This window comes from Cetorhinus maximus, chromosome 15 (genome assembly GCF_964194155.1).
Source record: "Cetorhinus maximus chromosome 15, sCetMax3.hap1.1, whole genome shotgun sequence".
Classification (NCBI taxonomy): Eukaryota; Metazoa; Chordata; class Chondrichthyes; order Lamniformes; family Cetorhinidae; genus Cetorhinus; species Cetorhinus maximus.
Window position 1 is genome coordinate 106064487 of NC_135893.1, and position 22927 is coordinate 106087413.

Sequence of the window (22927 nt, forward strand, 5' to 3'; positions counted from 1 at the left end):
CCTGGCCAATATTTACCCCTCAATCAGCATCACAACAACAGATTGCCTGGTCATTATCACACTGCTGTTTGTGGGAGCTTGCTGTGCATAAATTAGCTGCCATATTTTCTATGTAACTAAAGTGGCTACACTTTAAAAGTATGTAATTGGCTGTAAAATACTTTCAGACCATCCTGTGGTCGTGAAAAGCACAATATAAATGCAAGTATTGCTTTCTCTTTAAAAAATGGGAGTACTAACATCTAACCTATGTCATGTCTAACTGTGAAGTACCTGACAGGGCCATTGTACAGAGCAGAAACATTTATTTTTGCAACATTATCATCCATCACCTTGATGAAGGGGCCTACATTTTTTTTTAAAATAAGCGTGGAAGGATTTTCTCACAGTAAGATTATGTCTGTTTACTGAACACTACCTGAATATATTTACATGTGGCAGCAGATCTTCACCGCTTTTCCAGCTTTATTAAGAATACAATTGAAGCATTATCTCTATGTACCTCACTTACACCTCCCTATTGAGCATGTGAACAGATTAGAAATCAACACCACCACTGTACTTGTTCACTTTACATCTGAATATAAAAAATGCCAATACATCTTAATAGACCACATAAGCACTAACAGAATATACAAACAGAAAATAAAACATCATCTCTTAAAGGCCTCATGCACAAAATAATTGCTGATGTGAAAGTTGTAGTCCTGTTACAGCAGTCACAAGCATACTTAGAAGCAATGCCTTTACTGCACTCTAGCATTTGTCATGTGGTCTACTTCCCAATCTAGATTCGCTGCAAACTGGATTCTATGCATGTTCCCCCAGTTAATGGTATATTACTAAGATATACAAGTGAAGGGCATTGTTTAAATAAGTACTTAGAGCACTTATAAAGAGAGACTGCTGGGACACTGGGTTGGTAGGTAGGAAGTAGACACCTGTAATGCTGCATCCTATCAATAAAGCTATTATCAAGAAAAAGTGGTAGTATGTAGTTTTGCACTTCACCAACTGGCTTGGGGTTCAGATTAACAGCCCCATCTGTCAGACAAGTGCAAATTAAACAGGAACAAAATACTCCAGATGATGGAAATTTGAAATAAAAACAGAAAATGCAGGAAATACACAGCAGGTGTGAAAACACTGTGGAGAGAGAAGCAGAGTTAATGGTTCAAGTCAATGTCAATTCCTCAGACAGCAAAGTAAACAGAACAGTCTGAAAAAGGTCACCACAAGTCAAAGTAATTTTCAGGATATATACATGCTCTTTGTCGATGGCATAATTATGGAGTATCCTTATACAATTAATTGATAATAGATAACAACGTTAGTTGTTTATATGCGCCTAATCCGAATGTTTGGTCATTTTGTCAACTTATTTACACTTTTCATGCAGAAAGAGGATTATGGCCAGAATTTTACATACCGTGGGCGGGCACACGCCTGACCCGAACAGGCGTGAAATCGCGTGAGATGATGTCAGGCGAGTGTCCCAACCTCATCACGCACTCGCATGATATTCCATGCAGCGGGTTTGCGCAAAAGTTGGAAGAGCTCCTGTTGACAATTAAGAGGGCAATTAAGCCCATTAACGGCCTAATTGGCAGCGATTTCTCGTGGCCGTCCAAGCTGATGGTTGGCAGACAGGCCAATCAGCCAGGCGGGATTTACATTTTTGGTGAAACTCCATCCAAGGGCGGGTTGATTTAAAATAAATAGAAATATCGCTGGGCTGTTTTTTTTTTAATATGAGGTCTGTTTTCAGGTGCTTGACTGTGCTGCACGGACATTTCCCGCAGCACTTATTTGGAAGTCTGCAGCTCCCCCGAGGCAGCTGTCTGATTTCGGGGAGCTCACTGAAAGCACCTGCCCTCTTCCCGCCCCCAGCGGCAGTGCTGAGCCTTTTTCCGGGTGCCTATCATGCTGGCTGGTGTTCATTGACTGGCTCGTGTAAGATCGCAGTCAGGGGTAGATCGCAGGCGGAAGCACGTTGCACGTCCACTCCCGGCCCCGTCGATCGCACACACCCGACGGGGGGAGAATTCAGGCCGACGTACCAGCTCTGCTGAAAGGCCATCGACCTGAAGCATTAACCCTGGGTCTTTTTTCCACAGCTGCCAAACCTGCTGAGTATTTTCAGAACTTTCCATTTTTGTTTCCGATTTGCAGTGTTACTAAGAGGCTCATATATATGTTGTGTTTCCTTTTCTTCATGATTGGAAGTCCAGGAATGGTTAAAAAAAAAACAGAACCAGTGACATTTTGCTAATGAAGCCATCTCCCCTTGCATGGCTTGACTGAGTTTCTCAATCAGCTACTAGGTCTTGTCAATATGCTGAGTGACTGACAACGTGTAAAGCTTTTGCCTTTTAGTGAAACCTTTTGCAATGGAAAATCAAAAAAAGCCTTTGCCTCGTTTCCTGATTCCAGCTTCCCACTTAATGCACAACACATTCAGTTTCTGTCCGTGGAGTTGCCTGGACCCATTTATAAATCCCATCCTTCTCCTCCTTGGGCTTGTTGTCCAGGGCAGGATCTAAAAACAGTTGCACTACATTGGGCACACTCGTTAGAAGGTGTACCCAGAGGAACTGCTATACTTTAAAGAGCATTTTTTTAAAGATATATTTATCGCTCCAAGGAGAGAGAGGAAGTACATGGTTATAATAATAGCTTTGAGGTACACCCCATGTGTTACTGTTCTACTCATTAAAATTAGCAAAGAAAGGAACATTCTCTCTCTGGACGCTCGAAGATACCACTTAGCAGCAGTTTGAAGCATGGCATTTCCAACAAAATCATTTTAAAACAACACATGAGGGAAAGTTGTAGTTTTAAAAAAATGATTTTGCTCCAACTTCATTTTGCAAAAGCCCGATATTTTCAAAGAAACTGCAACAGTTACAAAACATTTAAGCAATATTGGTGATTCAAGGAGTTAGCATTCCCAATTCTAAAGAGACAAATGCAGAGTTAGACTTTCATACTCTGAGAAAAAAGAAGCTGAAAGGAAACCAGACTAAGCCTATATCAGTGGCTACAGATGTTGGAAGCTATTAAACCTGGATTCTGAGCATGAATTAGAGGACGCGGTATTAAATTCAGCAAACTAGAAGATTGTTTGGCTTCCTGCTGGATAATGGACATGTGAAACATGTTCTCATTAAAAACAATTAATGCTTACATGACTCTTTCAGAATGAGGGTGGATAAACATAGAGATAAGGGAGATAATTTTTTTCAGGATTTACAACCAGTGCATCAGTGTAACTCCAGCAAGCAGGGATGACAATTAGGCAAAAAGATGCTCCTGCTGGTTCTCCACGACCTGTGGAGTTTATAAATAATGACAGTGGCAGTCAGATACATACTCTCCCAAATATAGGTAGACATACTGGAACAAGATACACGTGCTGGTAATGCATCATGTGGCGTATTTTCTGCCATTTTCACCACAGCAATGTTAACGTTAGGAACGTTGTACATTTCCTATATTTTTAATGTTGCTACGGTGTGAAGAAATAGCTTTGAAGTTACAATTTGAGATATTAAAGATGAGCATCTAATGCATTCGCATTGACATTCCTCCATCTGCTGATTTAACCGAGGAGCCAACCTACTTAAAATAAATTGGTAACACACGAGTTAAAAAAGCAGACAGGAATGTCACATGAGCACTGCAGCAATTTGAGCTGTAATATCAGTCATTTCTAAACACAAATATGCAATGCATCTCAATTTGGTCTAAGTGCCACTACCTGTAATAGAGATGATTTGCAGTGAAGAGTCTAATCAGACAGAATTTAAGCAAATTACTAATTATAGTGACAATAAGTAACTGATTAATTTCAGTAAGTCACAGAAGCAATTCCGATATAAAAGAGTGACTATTAAAATTCAGTAAAATTAATGGTTAAAGGAAGAAAATTGCCTTGTGTGCAGAAATGTTTTACAGGAATGCTTCACTTTTTTTACTCCATGTGCATTACTCATTCCTAACCTTTTCTCAAATTGGTAGAATTTTTGTGATTGTAAGTGAGATATTGGAATAATTTAAGGAATATAAATTAATATTCTTCCAAGGCCAGGCTACAGGAAACCCAGGCATCAATGAAATCCAGCTAGGAAGAACTGAACAAAAATAACTGAGAGGATTATTTGTTATTATTTATTATTTGGTTATTTATGACAAACACAGTCATGTCACTCACAACTTACAAAGTCTTAATGAACTTGGATAACTCCTCAGTTACAAACTCAATGGGCGGAATCGTCCCAGGTTTGCACCAAGTATGGTAGTGGGCGGGTATTTACCCTCTGGCCACAATGGCGACTTTTCACGCCATATCGTCCCACTTCCGCTGCATTCATTATGTATTCCTGGGAAACACACTGTTTCCGGTGGGTTCCGATTCGCCCACCACGCCGTCACCTCGCCGCTTCATCACGCCGGGCGCCATATTTAAAGTCCAGCCATGCGCACGCCTCTCAGTGCTTCCAGCCCAGGACCGCTGCAGGGAAGACATGGCCCCAAAAAGCAAGGAGATTGCAGCCCCCAGGTTTAATGACACACCCATAAAATGCCTTTTGGAAGCCATGAAGGCCCACTGTGATATTATATACCCCGGCTCTGGCCATAGGAGGGGCAGCAATATTACCACCCTGGCTTGGTAGGTGATGGCAGTGGTGGTCAGTGCCAATGCTGCATAGAAGAGGTTGGCCATCCAGTGCAGAAAGAGGGTGAATGATCTCATCCATGCCACCAGGGTAAGGCAAACATCTCATCACTCTAAACTCACACACTCACAAGCCCACCACACATTCATTGGCATCTCACTCACTGCCAGCTCAAGGGACATCACCACTCACTCTCTCACACACACCCTCACACCTCCATCTGACCCCATCTGCTCCGGAGGCTCTTTCCCAGCCCTCACCACATTGAGGCCACTTGCACAAATCAACTTGTGCCCCCACACACACACCCTGGGATACCGCCCCTTCCCCAAGCAAGCCCTAGCCCTGCAGCCATTGAAAAGCCACACCCGCCTTACAGCTGGTCTGATAGGTAGAGGCCCACCCATGAGGCACCATAACAGTGATGTGGTGCTGCCTGTGAAGCCTGGCACTGATGACGGTGAGTGCTGCCCGAAGCAAACAAACCTCAATGTCCCGAGTGAAGTACAGCTCACCAGGTGCTCGACGCTGATGTGCTGTTGTGAAATATGTCAGCGTGCAATCACACTGATGTGGGTGGACAATCCAGCGCATGGGGATGAGTCCGGCAGGCTAGCCTTATAATGATATGCAGATGTTTGCAATGAGGCTCCCGACATCCAATGGTGGGTGAGGTGACCCACCATCAACGAGCTGGCCGGACAATTTCACCCAATGAAACTGAAAACGATGGCATGTCCATCAAGCCCTCACACAAATATAGGGCTCTTACCCCTTTGCATGGTAAGAGGTTTCTTCAGATACCTTGTCATACAATTTGTACTGAAACCCATTCCCTGTGCAAAAGGATCGCTCCACCCATCCCCCAAGCCAGGTAACACAACCTAAACTGACCAAATAATCTGACCTTATCATTCCTGGATATGGCCAACCCAACAACGATGAATCTTCTCACTGCCTAGATCAAACAATGTCTTAAACAACAATAGCCTGTATTTCTATAGCACCTTTAATGTAGTAAAACTTTCAAAAGATGCTTCATTAGAGAGTTATCAAACAAAACTTAACACCAAGCCACTTAAGGAGATAACGGGAAAATGATCAATGCTTGGTCAAAGAAGTAGGTCCTAAGGAGATTCTTAAAAGGTGAAAGGGAGTTAGAGAGTTGCAGAGGTTTAGTGAGTCCGTGAACATTCTCTGTCCCTTGTAGAGTCCCAGTTCTCATTTAATGTCAGCCTAATATAGACTGCACTTCACTCAGAGCTGTGCCAAGGCAGTTCCAATATAGCCTTGTTAGGGGTGCGGTAAACTCCTCTCCCCTTCGTGCACCACTCAAGCTGATTGCAGAAGAACCTGCCTTTTGTTAGAAGTTGTTGAGAGTTGCCAAACATACAATGCTGCAATCTGGGCAGTTACCACTAAACCCCTCACCTCCTTTAACATCCACATGCTCCCCATGCCCCATCCATGCCAACCCATGCAACCTCATGCCCCTCCACCCACCTCCCATGGCCCCCATACCCCCTATACCAACCCATGCCCCTCTGCCCAACCCAAGGCCCTTATAACCCCTATGCTTTACATCCCCATGGCCCTTTATAGCCCCAAAGCCAACTTAGTGCCAACTCATGACAACCCATGCCCCCACCCACCACCTTTATCCCTTATTCCCTCTATGCCAACTCTCTTAGCACCCACCATGGGCAAACCTCAGGAGCAAAGCTGGCATAAAATAATATGTCTATTGATGTATTTCAAAGAAACATTTCTATTGATAAAAAAATATTAAATACATTGAAATTCCTGCTACTAATGTCTTATGAAAATATTTCTATTCCATAACCACTTGGAGCTGTCAATCAACCTACTAACTTAACAGCCACCCCCACTGTGATGACGTTAGCTTGTAAAATCAGTAAATGCAGCACTAATCCTGTAATGAAAGCCCTCATGTGTATGTCAACAGAATGAAATATTCAGCACTGATTATTTTTGAACTCCAGACATTCTTTTAAATTTAAAGCCCATCAGAAGTAAATCCATTGACAGCTTTGACAGTTCCAATGTGTTTTGACAGTTCTTTGACAGCTTTGACTTGTACAATCAGTTTATGCACTTTTTATGCTCAATCATTTTTGTTTTTAACATTCCCAAAGGATGCCTTTACCTCTCCCACAGGTGTCCCAGGACCATATCCATAGGGGTACCTTACCTCTCCAAAGGGGTACACTGGCTATCCAAACGAATACACCAAGTTCAGACGTCCTCTTACCTGGTCTAATCTGCCTATACCAGCTTTCCCACTCTTAGCATCCCAAAATCCCACTTCAGTGGAGGCAGCTGATGATTTAAATGGCCAGCTGCCACTGAAAGCTCCACATCCATGAGCCCCAGCCTTACTCCAGTCCTGCCTCTGCAAAATAGGAAGTGTCATGTTGGGGGACAGGACTTAGGTAAAATTCTGGACGTGTTTGTGTGAGAGTGTGAGTGAGAGTGTGTTTGGAAGTAAGTGAGTGAGTGTGTGTGTGAGAGAATGTGTGAGAGCGAGCGAGTGTGTGTCTGGCTCAATCCCAGTCTCAGGGTTCTCACTCACCCTCACCCCCACACACCAACACACATACACACACACCCACACACAGTCAGTGGGTGTGGTTGAGGGTGAATGAGTGAGCACTCTGAGGCTGTGAGTAAGTCAGGCTCTCACACCTTATCTTTCCGAAAATTGCTCATTGGCCCTGTGGGTGAGAAAAAAATTGAAATGTGGCCCCTCAGACAAAAAAGTTGGACAACTCTGCTCTAGACTCAACTATTCCAATACTTTTCTGATCAGCTTGCCATCTTGCACCCACAGTAAAGTTGAGCTCATCCAAAACTTTCCTGTCCATGCTATAACTCACACCAAATTCCACTCACCCCTCACCCCTCTGCTCACTGACTCCCGATCCAGCAATACCTTGATGGTAAAGTTCTCATCCTTGTTCACAAATGAATCCATGACATTGCCCCTCCTTACTTCTGTAACCTGGTATGACGTGGCAGATAGTGTGTACCAGGCAGATCAAATCCACAAGGGAAACTTGATCACGCAGTCACAACTGTTTTGAAATTTGTATTTCATTTCGAGATCCGTGCCCTGAATTCAGAAGTAATAAGCCTACCACAACTTCAGAGGTTTTTAGAAAACTAAAGTAAAAATTTATTAACAAGAGAAAAGATTTCAAGCACATACATGGGTCTGCAAATTACTACTATAATAACCCCTAAATTATTCTGGCTCCCAGTTACACCTACATTAAGGCAGCAGTAAAAACAAATAGATTTAAACAGACCCAGTCAAAGCAACACAATACCCTGGACAGTGGAATTCAAAGTGAATTTTCTCAGCTTCGGTTCCTGTAGACAGCAACTTGATGCACCGAGGCTGGAGGCTTTTCACAGCTTTAGTGAGAGGCAGCATGGTTTTGTGTATTAGTGAGAGGCAGCATGGTTTTATGTATTAGTGAGAGGCAGCATTGGTTTGTGTATTAGTGAGAGGCAGCATGGTTTTGTGAAGGGGAGTTCGTGTCTCACTAACTTGATCGAGTTTTTCGAGAAAGTGACAAAGATGATCGACGATGGAAGGGCAGTGGATGTTATAAACATGGATTTCAGTAAGGCCTTTGACAAGGTCCGTCATGGCAGACTGGTACAGAAGGTAATGTCGCACGGGATCAGAGGTGAGCTGGCAGGATGGATACAGAATTGGCTTGGTCATAGAAGACAGAGAGTAGCAGTGGAAGGGTGTTTTTCTGAATGGAGAGCTGTGACTAGTGGTGTTCCGCAGGGATCAGTGCTGGGACCTTTGCTGTTTGTGATATACATAAATGATTTGGAGGAAAATGTAACTGGGCTAATTAGTAAGTTTGCAGTCGACATTAAGGTTGGAGGAGTTGCAGATAGTGAAGAGGATTGTCAAAGGATACAATGGGATATAGATTGGTTGGAGACTTGGGCGGAGAAATGGCAGATGGAGTTTAATCCGGACAAATGCGAGGTAATGCATTTTGGAAGGTCTAATAAAGGCAGGAATTATATAGTAAATGGCAGAACACTTAAGTGTATTGACGGGCAGAGGGATCTGGGTGTACAGGTCCACAGGTCACTAAAAGCGGCAACGCAGGTGGATAAGGTAGTCAGGAAGGCATATGGCATGCTTGCCTTCATTGGCAGGGGTGTTGAGTATAAAAGCTGGGAAGTCATGCTGCAGCTGTATATAACCTTGGTTAGGCCACACTTGGAATATTGCGTGCAATTCTGGTCACCACATTACCAGAAGGATATGGAGGCATTGGAGAGGGTGCAGAGGAGGTTTACCAGGATGCTGCCTGGTCTGGAGGTTATTAGCTATAAGGAGAGGTTGAAGAAACTCGGATTGTTCTCACTAGAGCGACGGAGATTGAGGGGCGACTTGATAGAAGTTTACAAAATTATGAGTGGCATGGACAGAGTAGATAGTCAGAAGCTTTTTCCCAGGGTGGAAGAGTCAATTACTAGGGGATATAGATTTAAGGTGAGAGGAGAAAACTATAGAGGAGATGTGCGGGGCAAGTTTTTTACGCAGAGGGTAGTGAGTGTCTGGAATTCGCTGCCAGGGGAGGTGGTGGAAGCAGGTACGATAGTGGTGTTTAAGAGGCAGCTTGACAAATACATGAATAGGATGGGAATAGAGGGATACGGACCCCGGAAGTGCAACATGTTTTAGCTGACAGGCAATATGATCGGCGCAGGCTTGGAGGGCCGAAGGGCCTGTTCCTGTGCTGTAGTTTTCTTTGTTCTTTGTTCTTGTTAGATCTTAGAAGTAGTTCTCCTCTGGCACATAGCCTCATCTCCTTTATATATGTTTCTCCCTTTTTAATGCAAATTCCATTGTTCCGATATGTCTTTGGAGCTTCATCTTTCTCATAATATAAATCTTTTCATAGTGTTCATATTATCAGTAGCCTTTGGGAAAAATAAACACACTGTTTGGCTTAGCTTCTTCTGGCTAGGTGTAACATACCACCATCTCTTTGAAATTCAAACTACCCTAATTTATCTAAAAATGCAAATTTTCCTCACACCCCACACTCTAAATCTTCAGCCACCTTTACTTATTTAGCATTTCAAATCTAGCTTCTTATTGATGATGCAAAGCCTCCAGACCTGCTGTCTCCAATTCAATTAAATCTCACACACACACACAGAAACTATCCAAATCCCACTATTAACCTGCCTTTAGAATAAATCACAATAATATTATGAGAATTATTATATTTTCATGACAAACCTCCTCCAGCCCCACACCCCTCCAAGATCTTTGCTTTTTCCTAATTCTAGCCACTTGTGTAAGCTCAATTTTATTTGTTCCACCTTTGGCAGCCATGCCTTCAACTGCCTCGACACTAAAGCTGCCAAATTTTGTTTGGTAATGCTCCTGTAGCAGGCCCTGGGATGTTTTACTCAGCTAAGGATGCAGTAGATTGTACAAGTTGGCGCTGTCATTTTCAGTTGACCAAGAGAATGTCAGGGCTGGTGTGAGGTGTAAAGTACAACAAGTGCACAGACAAAAGGTTTCTACAGTCAAATAATAACCTGTAAGGTGATGATAAAACTGTCCTTGTATAAATTGCTTGAGCTTCACACTGTCACGTTATTTGAACCCTGAGAAATCATAGTTATAATGAGATGCTTGCAAGAATTTAAAATGGCCTTTAAGGGTCAAACATAAAGGATTGTTGAGGTGGGCAGGAACAGTCAAGCATTCCTATCTTAGTTTTATTTTTACCTTTGAAGCTAACAGTGCATTTCAACTTAGTGAGCACTGCAAACTGAGTATTACCTTTACGTATGTCCTATCAAAACATTATTCTATAGAATGAATACTATTATATGACTTTGCATTAAACAGTCTTGAAATTGCTAATATAATACCCTTTTAAGATGCCTGAAATGCACACACTTAAATGATGATAAATATTTTATAATAATGTGGATTCATACAGAAACTTATCATATTGAAACAAATCAAAGCAATTTACCCAATTTAATTACCTTTTGATCTGCAATGACATGTGTCATCGAGGCACAATGATTGTAACCTGTACTGACCACCAAGAAAAGAAAGGCTTGGATCTATTTGGCGCCTTTCATAATCTCAGGATATCCCAAAGCACTTTATCACCCATAATGTAGTTTTGAAGTGTTGTCACTATATAAATTAAAGAGAGGAAGACACAGGCTGACAGTCATTAAAACCTCTCCATATTAGTTAGTCCTCTTTATGAGCCAGTTTTGTCATTCAGATGCTCATGGTGCAGCACTGAGACCCAACTGCTGTGGATCAGCCTCTAAAAATAGATGTCGTCTGTTAAGAAATGGCGTTTCAAATTTTGCTAAAGTTCTTTGTTAGCTGGAATGGGGAGAAATGATTTATCTCTCGTCTTCCAACATTCCTACTGCCTCTGTAACAATGTGTGCAATACTGCAGGCATCAAGCAGCAAAATGTGCTATACATGCTAAGTGTAAAGATTTGCAGGATTTGTTACAGGATGTCACACAGTGTCAAACCGCTTGCCCTAATTATAGCCACTTAATTCTCAAGATCCTGAACAGCTGTGAAGTTTCACTGAACAATAAATTAAGCTAGCACAATACAAGGTTAATGGTGTCAGCAGGGAGGCTCACGTTCACAGACAAAATTATTATTATTGATAAGATAGAACAATGCGTACATTTAGAAACTGCCTTATAAAATAATGCAGCTGAAGCCTTTAAGGAAAATTCACGTATCCCAGAAATGCGGATGGGAAGGGTTTATAAATAAATTGACAGCTTCAAGATATAGATACACTACAGCATTGAGAAGTAATGACAGAAATCTGCATGACAGAATTAATTGATGTTCTGCTCCAGTCCTCCTGAAATCTGTTTGATCGCAGATACTCCTTATCCTTCTGACATTTCATTCTACACACTTGAATATATTTGTAGCTGTAGCGTTGATTAACATAGCTTTCCTTTCTTATTTCGCCCTGCTAAATTATTTTATGCGATTGTGTAATAAATTATTAAATGCATTCTAACAATAATACATCATTCTGGCCCAATTTCTATCTTTTGTTTTTAACACTGCAAAAATGGGATGGTGTGTTAAAGGGCACAGGAACTGACAGTTCATGCATTTACCCAAGGGTAATTCTGTTTATTTTTGTCATTGAACTTTTACATTTAGGCACTTAGTATGCAATGGTGCATATACTGTCAAGGAGACGCTGATCCAGGATGAATCTCCAATCTGTGCCATAGTTTTTGAACCATGAACACTGCATGCTGGGAAGGAGTCTGAAACCGTCCACCAAACAAGCATCTCTATTCTCAGTGACAGATGCAGACTGCTTCACTTGGTTGGATTTGTTAATAATATTGTGTGCCTTACCGCTTTTTTTTTTTCTGAAGCTGTTCCTGCGCATTAAAAATTAAAGTGAACAAGTACATTAATGAGCGGCTAAAGGTCCTCAGCACACTCTTTACAACTCATTCCGTGTAACGTGTGCCATTTTTTATCTTTGATGGAGCTTTCAAAGGATTTAAGAATATAAATGGGAATAAACAATGGTGACCTTTCTCATTTCGTTGGTGAAACTAAGTACAACAGATATTTAAAATGTGTCTATCTTTTAATTTGCACCCTTTTGCATTATAACCAAGTAAATCTTTGTATCGTGAAATCGGATTTGAATGCTTTATGTGGTGCAGGATGACATTTGTATTAAAAAGCCATCTCATTTTCAATTCAAATTTCAAAAACATTTGATGTCACCATTGATTCTGTCTGTAAGGAAGTTTTCAGACTTATAAAGTCTAGCCAGGTCTTACCCAAACTGAATTAATTTAGTGTTCCCCTATTCATCTTTCTGTGTTTGGTTTGCATCATAAACTATGTAGGCACAACTTTTTTATTTCATTTTCAGGATATCATGACCAAGCTGTTATAACAAATATCCTACTATCACAACATAAAGCAGCTACTATTCAGCAATCCATCATCGGCATCTGGCCTGTGGTGTAATCATCCCTCTACTATAAACTTTTATTTTGGTTTAAACCATAGATGACATAAATTCAAGTCCCAGTCTGCATAGCTATCCTCTGAGTTACAGTAAACTGGCACAGCCAATGTGAAAGAGATGCAGTTCAGCAAAAATACTCTTTCAAATTAGTTCTAAGGAGAGGGTCTAATAAAGGTTTCGAAAGAGATCTTTCAGGTAATAAGAAAGTAAGGATCCATTTGCTTGTTCAAATATCAACCAACAGCGTGAGGTGAAGTAGCTTTTTGTAGTTATCACTGATTCATTAGCAAAAATGTTTGCTGCACATAAAATTAAATGTTGAGACACCAAAAGAAATTGCATTGTATTGCACATTAACAGCCCAACGATTAGATGCAATTTTCAGGCGCAGAGCACATGGCTGAAACCACGTCCCCAGTGCTCAGCCAAAACTATGCCCCGGCTCTTATCTAAATAATTCCAATGAGTTGCCAATCGGGTGCCAATTGGGTGTTCAGAGGGGAGTCTCATGTTCGTTGCAGAATTATTTGGGCTGGCTGTGGTGCGAGTTGGGTCGGTCCTGGGGTGAAACGGAAGAAAGAAAGATTTGCATTTCTTTCGCAATTTCAGGACATCCCAAAGCACTTTACAGTCAATGAAGTACTTTCGAAGTGTTGTAATTTAGGAAATGCAGCAGCCCATTTGCACACAGCAAGCTCCCACATACAGCAACATGATAATGACAGGCAACCTATTTAGTGATGTCGATTGGAGTACAAATATTGGCAAGGACACCAGTGATAAGTCTCCTGTTCTTCTTTAAAATAACACTTTGGAACTTTATGTTCAACTGAGAGGGCAGACATTTGAAAATTGGCACCTCCAACCATGCTGCACTCCCTCAGAACTGCACTAGAAAGTGAGTCTTAATTTTTGTGTTGAAGTTGACGTGGGGCATGAACCCACAGCTCTCTGACTAAAAGGTGAGGATGCTACCAACTGAGCCACAGCTGATAGGGAGGATGCACCACGTGTCAAAGTATTCACTAACCTTGTCTTCAGCTGACCCTAGCAGTCCCTTTAAGGATCTGATAGTTAGATCCATTGCAGAGGTGGAAAGCCTAGTGCCTAGGTTCTTGATCAATTTCACATAGGGTCCTTAAACAGACAAACCCCCTCAATTACATATGCAAGAGGCCAGTGTCTGTTTAAGGTGGTTGCCAGGATAACCTGATTATTTCCCAAACCATTGTGCCACATTATAGGCACCCTTGGGGCATGGGACACAACCCCACAAAACTAGACCAGTGGGATGCCCGAGGATGCTTGCAAGTGAGACATGAAGGCCCTAAACATCAGCTATTGCATCTGGGAGTCACTAGTTGCCAAAAGAGGGAAATGGTGATACCACCTATTGGCTGCCATGCACCATCACGATGACCAGTGGCTACAGCAGCTTGGCAACAGACGCCAGTGCCGAAAACAACAACCCACAACGTCACATGTGCGGCCCTTGTGGCAGAACCTGTCTCTCAAGGGTTGGCCTTCACAGCCGCCTGCAAAGGTTCAGCAAGTGAAGGCCATCCCATCTGAAATGGAGCGTTTGCCGCATGTCCACCAACTCTCGTAGTTGGAAGGATTCCAACAGACATGTACCTAAAACACAGGGTTGAACATTGTCCCTGTGGTTTATGATCACATGTTAAAAAAGGCTGTTGAAAGTTCCATTGGTCTCATATGTTACCAGAAATTGATTGGAATGGTTAACAAGTTACACCAGACAAGGATACAAGAGGTGTTAACAAGCCACAGGACTTCTTGAACCCCAGCAAAGCAACATCAATATTATTAAAAGCAAAATACTACGGATGCTGGAAATCTGAAACAAAAACAGAAAATGCTGGAAAAACTCAGCAGGTCTCTCTTCAGCCCCGAATTCTCCTTTTGACCTTTTTACTCCTGGATCCACTTTGGGGGAAGGTAGTAAAGCTGCTGGCGTTGGACAGGGCAGATGAAAAAGGAGTGTGTTATAAATATGATTTATGAATACAAGGCAAGATACAACCGCTGTTTGGAGAAACTGATTATCCTAATATTTCTCATGGTGAGCCAACAGTTTAATTAGAATAGGTTGCTCTGAATGTAATAATCACCTATTGACATAATTCTATCAAAGGAGAGAAAATAATCTCCCAGTGATTGAGGTATGAATATGTTTTACCTCAGGCAATAGATAAATTTCATTGCCTAAATGCTGAGGCCCCCTGCTGAACCTAATAGGATGGATGATGCCAGGGAGAAAATATCATCTGTAAAGAAACACATAAAGCTCACAAAAGAAGATTTATTATTTATGCTGCCATTTTAATAACCACTTTTGTTTATAATAAATTAACCACAGCAAAATATTAATGTTCAATTATACATTCTGGAAAACATTATAAACCTGAACCAACTCTATATTGCCGGAGCTAGGGGGCTGATTTTAAATTTCCTGGCAGAGTGAGGAAGGCGGAATGGAAACCAAGGGGTCCCCTTGCCCTCGCTCCCGTCCACTTGCCCTCACTCCCACCCCCGCCGACTCTGCGTATCCAAGCAAGCGCTGTCGGGTGGCCGATTAACGTGGTGGTCCGGTGGGAAGGAGGCTAATTATAGGTGCAAAGGAAGCTCCCCTTCCTGGCCACAAATGTTTCATTTTGCTCATTTTGATCCTTACAGTTATTATCAGGGTCAGTTTCTCATGCCTGTAAATGCCATCCTTTGTTAGTTTAAAAAATGATATAGCGTTGATTTTTTTTTAATTGCAGCTATATTCACAGTGGAATATGAACCACACATCGGTGTGACTACATAACGTGCAGGTTCTGGGAGGGTCAGCACTGTCATGTGGCTGATTGATAATGCTGAATTGTGACGGCCCCCTGCTCTCACAATCAGTCTATTATTCATTGAAGATGCAAAAAAAAAAGATTTTTTATAAAAATATCATTAAAGCTCATACAGATACTGCCACCTTCCCCCAGAGTCTGCTGGTGCACTTGACCATGGTGCCAGTGGTGGGCCTTTCCTAATGTACTTGTGCTGCCTCGGTATAACTGGGGGAAAATACTCCCAAACCTTTTTACGCCTGCATTTCGGAAAGTGCAGCCGGCAATGACAAACTGCGGATGATTGGGCTGTTAAGAAACAAATTAATGATTTCAAAATGGCAGGTGGGCTGCCAATTTCGGCCCCCGCGCGCCTCCCTGTATTATCGGGGATTGGCGTGATGCTGGGTTGCCGACCCAACACCATCATCCCTCAATTTTTTGGTCAGCGATATGGGGTAGTGGTGGGGACAGCAGGGCAGCACACCCAATTCGGCAACGTAAAATCCACCACGAGGACTACGATGTTAAAAGGGTGGAAAGGCTGGGAGTGAGCTGGATGGTGAGGAGGGTTGCGGGGCTGTTGGTGCTTTGGAGGTGAGAATGATAGTTCACATGAGATACCTGCTGGTTAAGTTGCTGGGAGCAGCACTGATGGATGTTGCTGTTCCTATTCTTCATGCTGAGTTTCCTCCTCCACCTCCTCCTCCTGCAGTTCCAGCTGTTCAATGGAAAGATCTGATCCTTCATTGTCACTAGGTTTTGTATCCTTCAGTAACCAACCACAAACCTGGATACACAGTCAGGGCTGTACCACCAAGTTCCACCTGCAAGGCTCAGGCAGCTGAAGCGTTGCTGGAGCTCACTAACTGTTCAATGATATTAGTGGTGATGGCATGGTCTGCAACTGTGCCCAGGTTCCTGAGAGGAGTGATGAGCCATGTCTGAAGGGGAGACCCCGTTATACCCAGTAACCAGCCTTTAACCTCATGACCTAGACACATAGAAATTAGGAGCTTTTCGGCTTTTCGAGCCTGTTCCGCCATTCAATATGATCATGGCTGATACTCTATCTCAACGCCATACTTCCACTTTCTCTCTATACCCCTTGATGCTCCTAATATCCAAAAATTTATCCATTTCTTTCTTGAATATACTCAGTGACCCGGCCTCCACAACCTTCAGTGGTAGAGAATTCTGCAGGTTGACCACCCTCTGAATGAAGAAATTTTTCCTCATCTCAGTCCTAAATGGCCTGCCCCATATCCTGAGACTGTGGCCCCTGGTTCTAGACTCCCCAACCAGGGGTAACACCCTCCCTGCATCTAGTCCGTCTAGCCCTGTTAGAATTTTATACGTTTCAATCAGATCCCCTCTCATTCTCCTAAACTCTAGTAAATACAGGCCCAGTCGAACCAATCTCTCCTCATACAACAGTCCTGCCATCCCCGGTATCAGCCTAGTGAACCTTCGCTGCACTCCCTCTATGGCAGGCATATCCTTTCTTAGGTAGGGAGACCAAAACTGAATGCAATACTCCAGGTGTGGTCTCACTAAGGCCCTGTATAACTGCAGCAAGACATTCCTACTTCTGAACTCTTAAATCCTCTTGCAATGAAGGCCAACATACCATTTGCCTTCCTAATTGCTTGCTGCACCTGCCTATTTACTTTCATTGACTGGTGTACAAGGACACCCAGATCCCTTTGTACATCCAGGTTAGACATCCAGGTGACTTGGTTAGAGTAAAGGCAACACCAAGGGTTGGTGCAGGATAATTGCTGCCAGGAAGCTGTGTGTACACCGACATGATGTTCTGTCTGTGGTGGCAAACAAGCCGGACATTCGGGGAAAATGGGAAGGTGCTGATGTAAACCCTGTTCCCTACATGGTTCGGGTCCTCCCTGAAGTACTTAAATCATGAAATTTATATGCACTTCAGTGCCTGTAATGTAGGAATGGTGGGTTGGGGTTTGTAATATTAATGTAATTTTTAATTCCATTTTGCCTTTCTTTTAATCTCCCATTTAACATTTCCCTGTTAGCTGCTGAATTAATTTGTCTATTTTTGTTTCTACGTGATGGTTACATGTTTGCATGTTTTTAACCTGATTGACAGCCTTCCGTCTTATTAGACAACGGTTTGTGTGATGATCAACATCGGCTGGTGAGACACAGGAGCCCCATTCTGGCTTGGCAGCCTCTGCTGCGTTGGTAGCACAGGAAGACCTGATTACCCAGCCCTTTTATACATCTTTCAATGTGCAAATCAAACTGCAATTCAGCCTCAGGCTGCGAACGTGTTTCTTGAATAAAATTCCCAAATTATCGTTGTTGTTATTATTCCTTCGTGAAGGGAATGTGCCTCACACATTCACACGATACAAAAGGCTGGATTTTACATGCCCCCACCGGAGGTGTTATCGGCGGGTGGGGCGGGGTGGGGGGGTTGAATGTAAAATAGTGCAGTTCGCAGTTGTCCAGCCCACCAGCTTTCCTCCCAGCTCTGATCTCACCCCCATAACCCAGCAGGTGGGCAGGTGCTGAAACCAGCCGCCAATTCACCCTATGTAAATAAATAATTAAGGATCAATTGAGTTTGTTAACAAGCCAACTGACCCTAATAATACGTTGGGCCGCCTGCTTTTTCAAAAAAGGTTTTTAAAGGGTGGGAAGGAAGGGGTGGACTATCTTTCCGTGGCCCTTCCCAATACTACTACAATTTTGGCTACTTGATCCCTGTCCACATACCTCGCCTCTGATGATTGCATTCGAACATAGATTATTGAAATATAAATGGCTGCCATTGTCATCATCTTATATCAATGCTTTAGAGTCCTACTAATGCCTCAGGCATCAATTCTCCAGCAAAGCTGCAGATGTTTAGCTTGCTTTTGAAATTGATGGACTCTCTACATCTTGTCAGCTGTGAGAAACACTGTCCATTGGGTGCATGAATGCATGGGCATGGGAGGGGCACAGAGAAGCTTAACTTTTAGAAATCTAAAACTTGAGTGCAGCACATTGAGAATGTACCTACTTCCTGTTTAACCATGTTGGGTTTTGCTGCATGCCAGTAACCTTTACTATAGAGGCACGTTAGTGATTTCAATATTTAAATTAAGGTGAATTAATGAGATTTTCACCACAATTTGAAGGTAGGGTACAGGTTTCCCAATGTTCGGGGAATTCACCATTAAAACGGAGGCAAAATTAAGCAGCACACTCAATGACAGCTGGATAAAGATCAGGAGTTCTGAGATTAATAAAGACTTAGTGCTCACATCTGCTTTCTCAGCTCCTTCTGCAAAACGATTCGGTGACATTGCTTGTTGTCAGAGACTTGTTTGTACAGTTTGCAGGTCTTCACTCACAGAACACCAGGGTGTGTGGCACCATGGCTGCTTGACATTGGACTTCAGGCAAGGAAGGCATCAGCAGCAGGAGCAAGGATAGGCCGCAGAGGCAGCTGTGCGTGGATAACAGAGCAGGGAATAGCAAAGAGGTTACAGAGCTGGCAGGAGACACTGTCTATGTCACAGGGTCTAATGACAGAGGTCCCAGCTTCCTTGACCTCACAGAAGAGAAATGCTTCTGTTGGCTGAGATCATCGCATCAGATTGATGCAGATGTCTGCAGCTTCCGAGAGGACAATTTGCTCCTTGGTGATCACCCGCCAGTGGCTGATAAAGTCACCACTGCCCTCAATTTCATTGCATCTGGTTCCTTCTTGGGCACTACTGGAGATGGAGTGAAGGTCTCCCAGTCAATTACACATAAAGTAGGTGATGGGTGGATTGTTTGCTAGGGCTGACAGTTATGCAAATCCCCTTTGGTGACAAGTCAGAATGAAGAGGCACTCAAGCTCATGTTTCTGGTTAGTTTCCTACAGAGACAAAATGCCATTGACTGCACACACACACACGGCAATCCAAGCACCTCTAGCTCAATTGGGAGCACTTGTCAACCACAAGAGATTTCATTCCATCAATGTGCAGCTGCCACAAGAAATGGTTTACTCAGGTGTATCCCAGATTCCCAGAAACTGCCACAATGGTTTCATACAGCATCAGTCCAACATCCCCAACCTGATCACACCTGGAACCACCCTTACAATGTGGTTGTTAGGCAGCAAAATATCCCCCTTTCAAAACTGGCTGATGACACCTCTAAGGAACCCCACAGGTGAACAGTGGTAGCTACAACACAAGTCATATGACAATCCGATGTGTCCACTGGGCAAGGCATTAGCATAATCAAGAAGCAATTCAGGTGTCTGGAGAGATCTGGAGGTTCCTTCAGGAATCTCCAGAGAGCGTCTCTAGGATAATCATGTGTGTTGCGTTCTTTGATTGAGACCTTGTGACAGTTGCACGATTGAGGTGTGAGGCTGAATGTGATGAAAGATTGAAAACAATAGGCTTTGAGGGTCCATACAACATACTAGAGATTGAAAGGGACAGAATGTATTAAGGTCCACATAGCAATCACCTTCTCTGAGAAGCACAACCGTGCCTTTTTGAAAAGGGCTGGCATTATATCCATATGCATTGGACAACAGAGCCAGAGTTCAGTTCTTCCACTCTTTCCTGCTTGCACTACATTCAGCTGTTTTTAAGACTCCTCTGCTGGGGGTGGGTTATGGTGCTGCCTTTTACCTCTCCACAACCTGCAGCACTCATTTTGAACTGTGGAGATCTTTACCTTCCTCCGGGTGCCTCTGTCGTTCCTGCCAACGACAGGGGCATTGAACAAATATTTTGTGTCTGTCTTCACAGTAGAAGACACAAATTATATACCAGAACTAGAGGGTAGACAAGAGGCTAATAAGTGTGAGAAACTTAAGGTAACTCATATCTGCAGAAAAGAAGTACAGGAGAAGCTTCAGGGATTAAAATCTGGCAAATCCTTAGAAGGCAATGGTCTACATCCTAGGGTTGTAAAAGAGATAGCTGCAGAGATATTATTCTCCCATTTATTGTGTAATCCTTTGCCTTGTTTGACTTTCCCAAATGCATCACCTCACGCTTCTCTGGGTTGAATTTATTTGCAACTTTCTGCCCACTTGACCAGCCCATCGATATCTTCCTGCAGTCTACAGCAATTCTCTTCACTATCAAACACACGGCCAATTTTGATGTCGTCTGCATTATCATTCTTGATCATTCCCCTTTCAGTTTTGGTGAAATCATCAGTATATGCCACAAAAAGCAGGGGATCTAGTACAGAGCCCTGCAGAACCCCACTGAAAACAGCCTTCCAGTCACAAAAACATCCATCAACCATTCCCCTTTGTTTCCTGCCAATGAGCCCATTTTGTCTCCAGCTTGCTGCATGGCCCCCGATCCCATGGGCCTGAATCTTACCCTTGGCGGACACACACGATTGGCCGGCCTGGGAGCAGATCTGGAAAAAGGCCCCCGACCACAATTGGTCCATGGCTGCGATTTCATGCCGGCTGGCCTATTAGGGCACGTCCAGCATGAAACGCTTCTTCCCAATGGGTCAGGAAGGGCTGGTGGGGTGGTGGGGACCTATCAGGCACCAGGTCATATGGTGACTCGATGGGCAGTTTAAAAACACCAGAGGCAGCTCCCTGAAGGATGCCAGGGGAGAATCATATTCAATGGTCTGGAGACTGGAGCTATGGCCTCAACCAAGGCTGGAGATGCCAGGCAGGACAGCAGGTCAGGTGGGCACTCGGTCCCCCGTTTCTCGGACGAGTGCCTCACGGTCCTCCTGGAGGAAGTACCATGGGGGACACGCTTGTTCCCAGGGATGGAAGGAGGAGGCCACCGCACCTGGCAAATAAAGCTTGGGAGGAGGTGGCAATCCAGGTCAGCAGCCACAACGTTGTGTGGCGTACATGGGTGCAGTGCCACAAAAGGTTCAACGACCTGCCACGCTCGGCAAAGGTGAGTACCGTGTTGACATGGATCATTGTGGAGAAGTGTTCAGGTGTGGCTGTCCCCCCGTGGAGCTCTGGGGTGTGAGAGTCTGAGCGCCAACTGTCAATGATGCCGGAGCTGGCCAAGGGGCTGAGCCCTGGCTGCTTGGACTGAGTGTCTTGCAGCTCGAGGGCCACGACTCGGATGTGTCCTGTGAGGTGTTCCTCAGCTGGGGTTGGCCAGGCTGCAATGGCGCTGCAGGTAGAGAGTGAACTAATCAAAGCTCCTCTGTCCTTTCAGGAGAAGACGGCCCATAACATCATTGAGAGGTCACGGACAGGCGGAGACCCCCCAAACCTCCTAATATTGACCAAAGTTTCAACTCGACCCTTTGGAGCTGGAGAGTCACCACCCACCTCAGTCAGACTGTTGCGGAGAGACTGGGGTATCAGACGAAGGTAAGAGTGCAGTGCACAGAGGTGAGAGTTTCGGATGGAGCAATCATTCTAGTGTAGTCTCTTCATTGATGGGGGCCTCAAAACTGGAGTCCCCATTGATCATTGGAAGACGATGGCACCATGATGCAGATCTCCATTGTCTCACCAGGGTACCTGGCACAGTGACAGTGTGATCACTTTAACTAATAACATTGTTCTCCCTTAGATTCACCAGCAAACACTCAATCGCAGGACCCCAAAGAGCCACCCCTGACACCAGGGGACCACCAGGCTCCAGGTGCACCTGTGTCATACCCGCTCTCTGAACCAGGCACCAGCACAGATACCAGCACCTCGGTGGGCATTAAATCGGTGGCACGAATGTCAGTGCACATCAGTGAGGGCACGATCTGCCTGCTGGAGGTGAAGGCAGAGGCAGAGAGTGGCCAGGGTGCCGGCAGTCAGAGGGACTAGTACGATGCTGATTCGAAGGCAGATGATGAACCTCTGGAATCTTCCATTAGGTGGCAGATGCTGGATGTCCAGGAGGATCTGGTGGAGATCCATGAAGGTATGGTCTCCGTTATGGAGGAGTCCATGTGGAGCATCAGCACTGCGCTGACCCTCATGGCCGAGCACACTGCCTCCTCCATTGAGAGAGTGGTGACTCTCATGGAGAGGCAGCTCCAGGGACAGGATCAGGGGTCCCTGGGGATGCGCTCGGACCTGCAGCCCTCACACAGGCAATGACCTCAGGTGGTCAGTGCCAGTGTGGGAGATAGATGAGGCACCCAGTATCCCAGCTCGGTGCTCGTCCATCAATGATGAGGAGGGAGGTCCAGAGCGACCTCACGTTGGTGCACGAGTTGCCTGTTGTCTCTGCGGGCTCCTCTCAGGGTGCTCCAGGTGACGGCAGCAGCTCCTCCGCCCCTCTGCCAGAGACCATGGCATCTGATGAGGCTACGATGACTGGGGGAGATGCCAGCCGT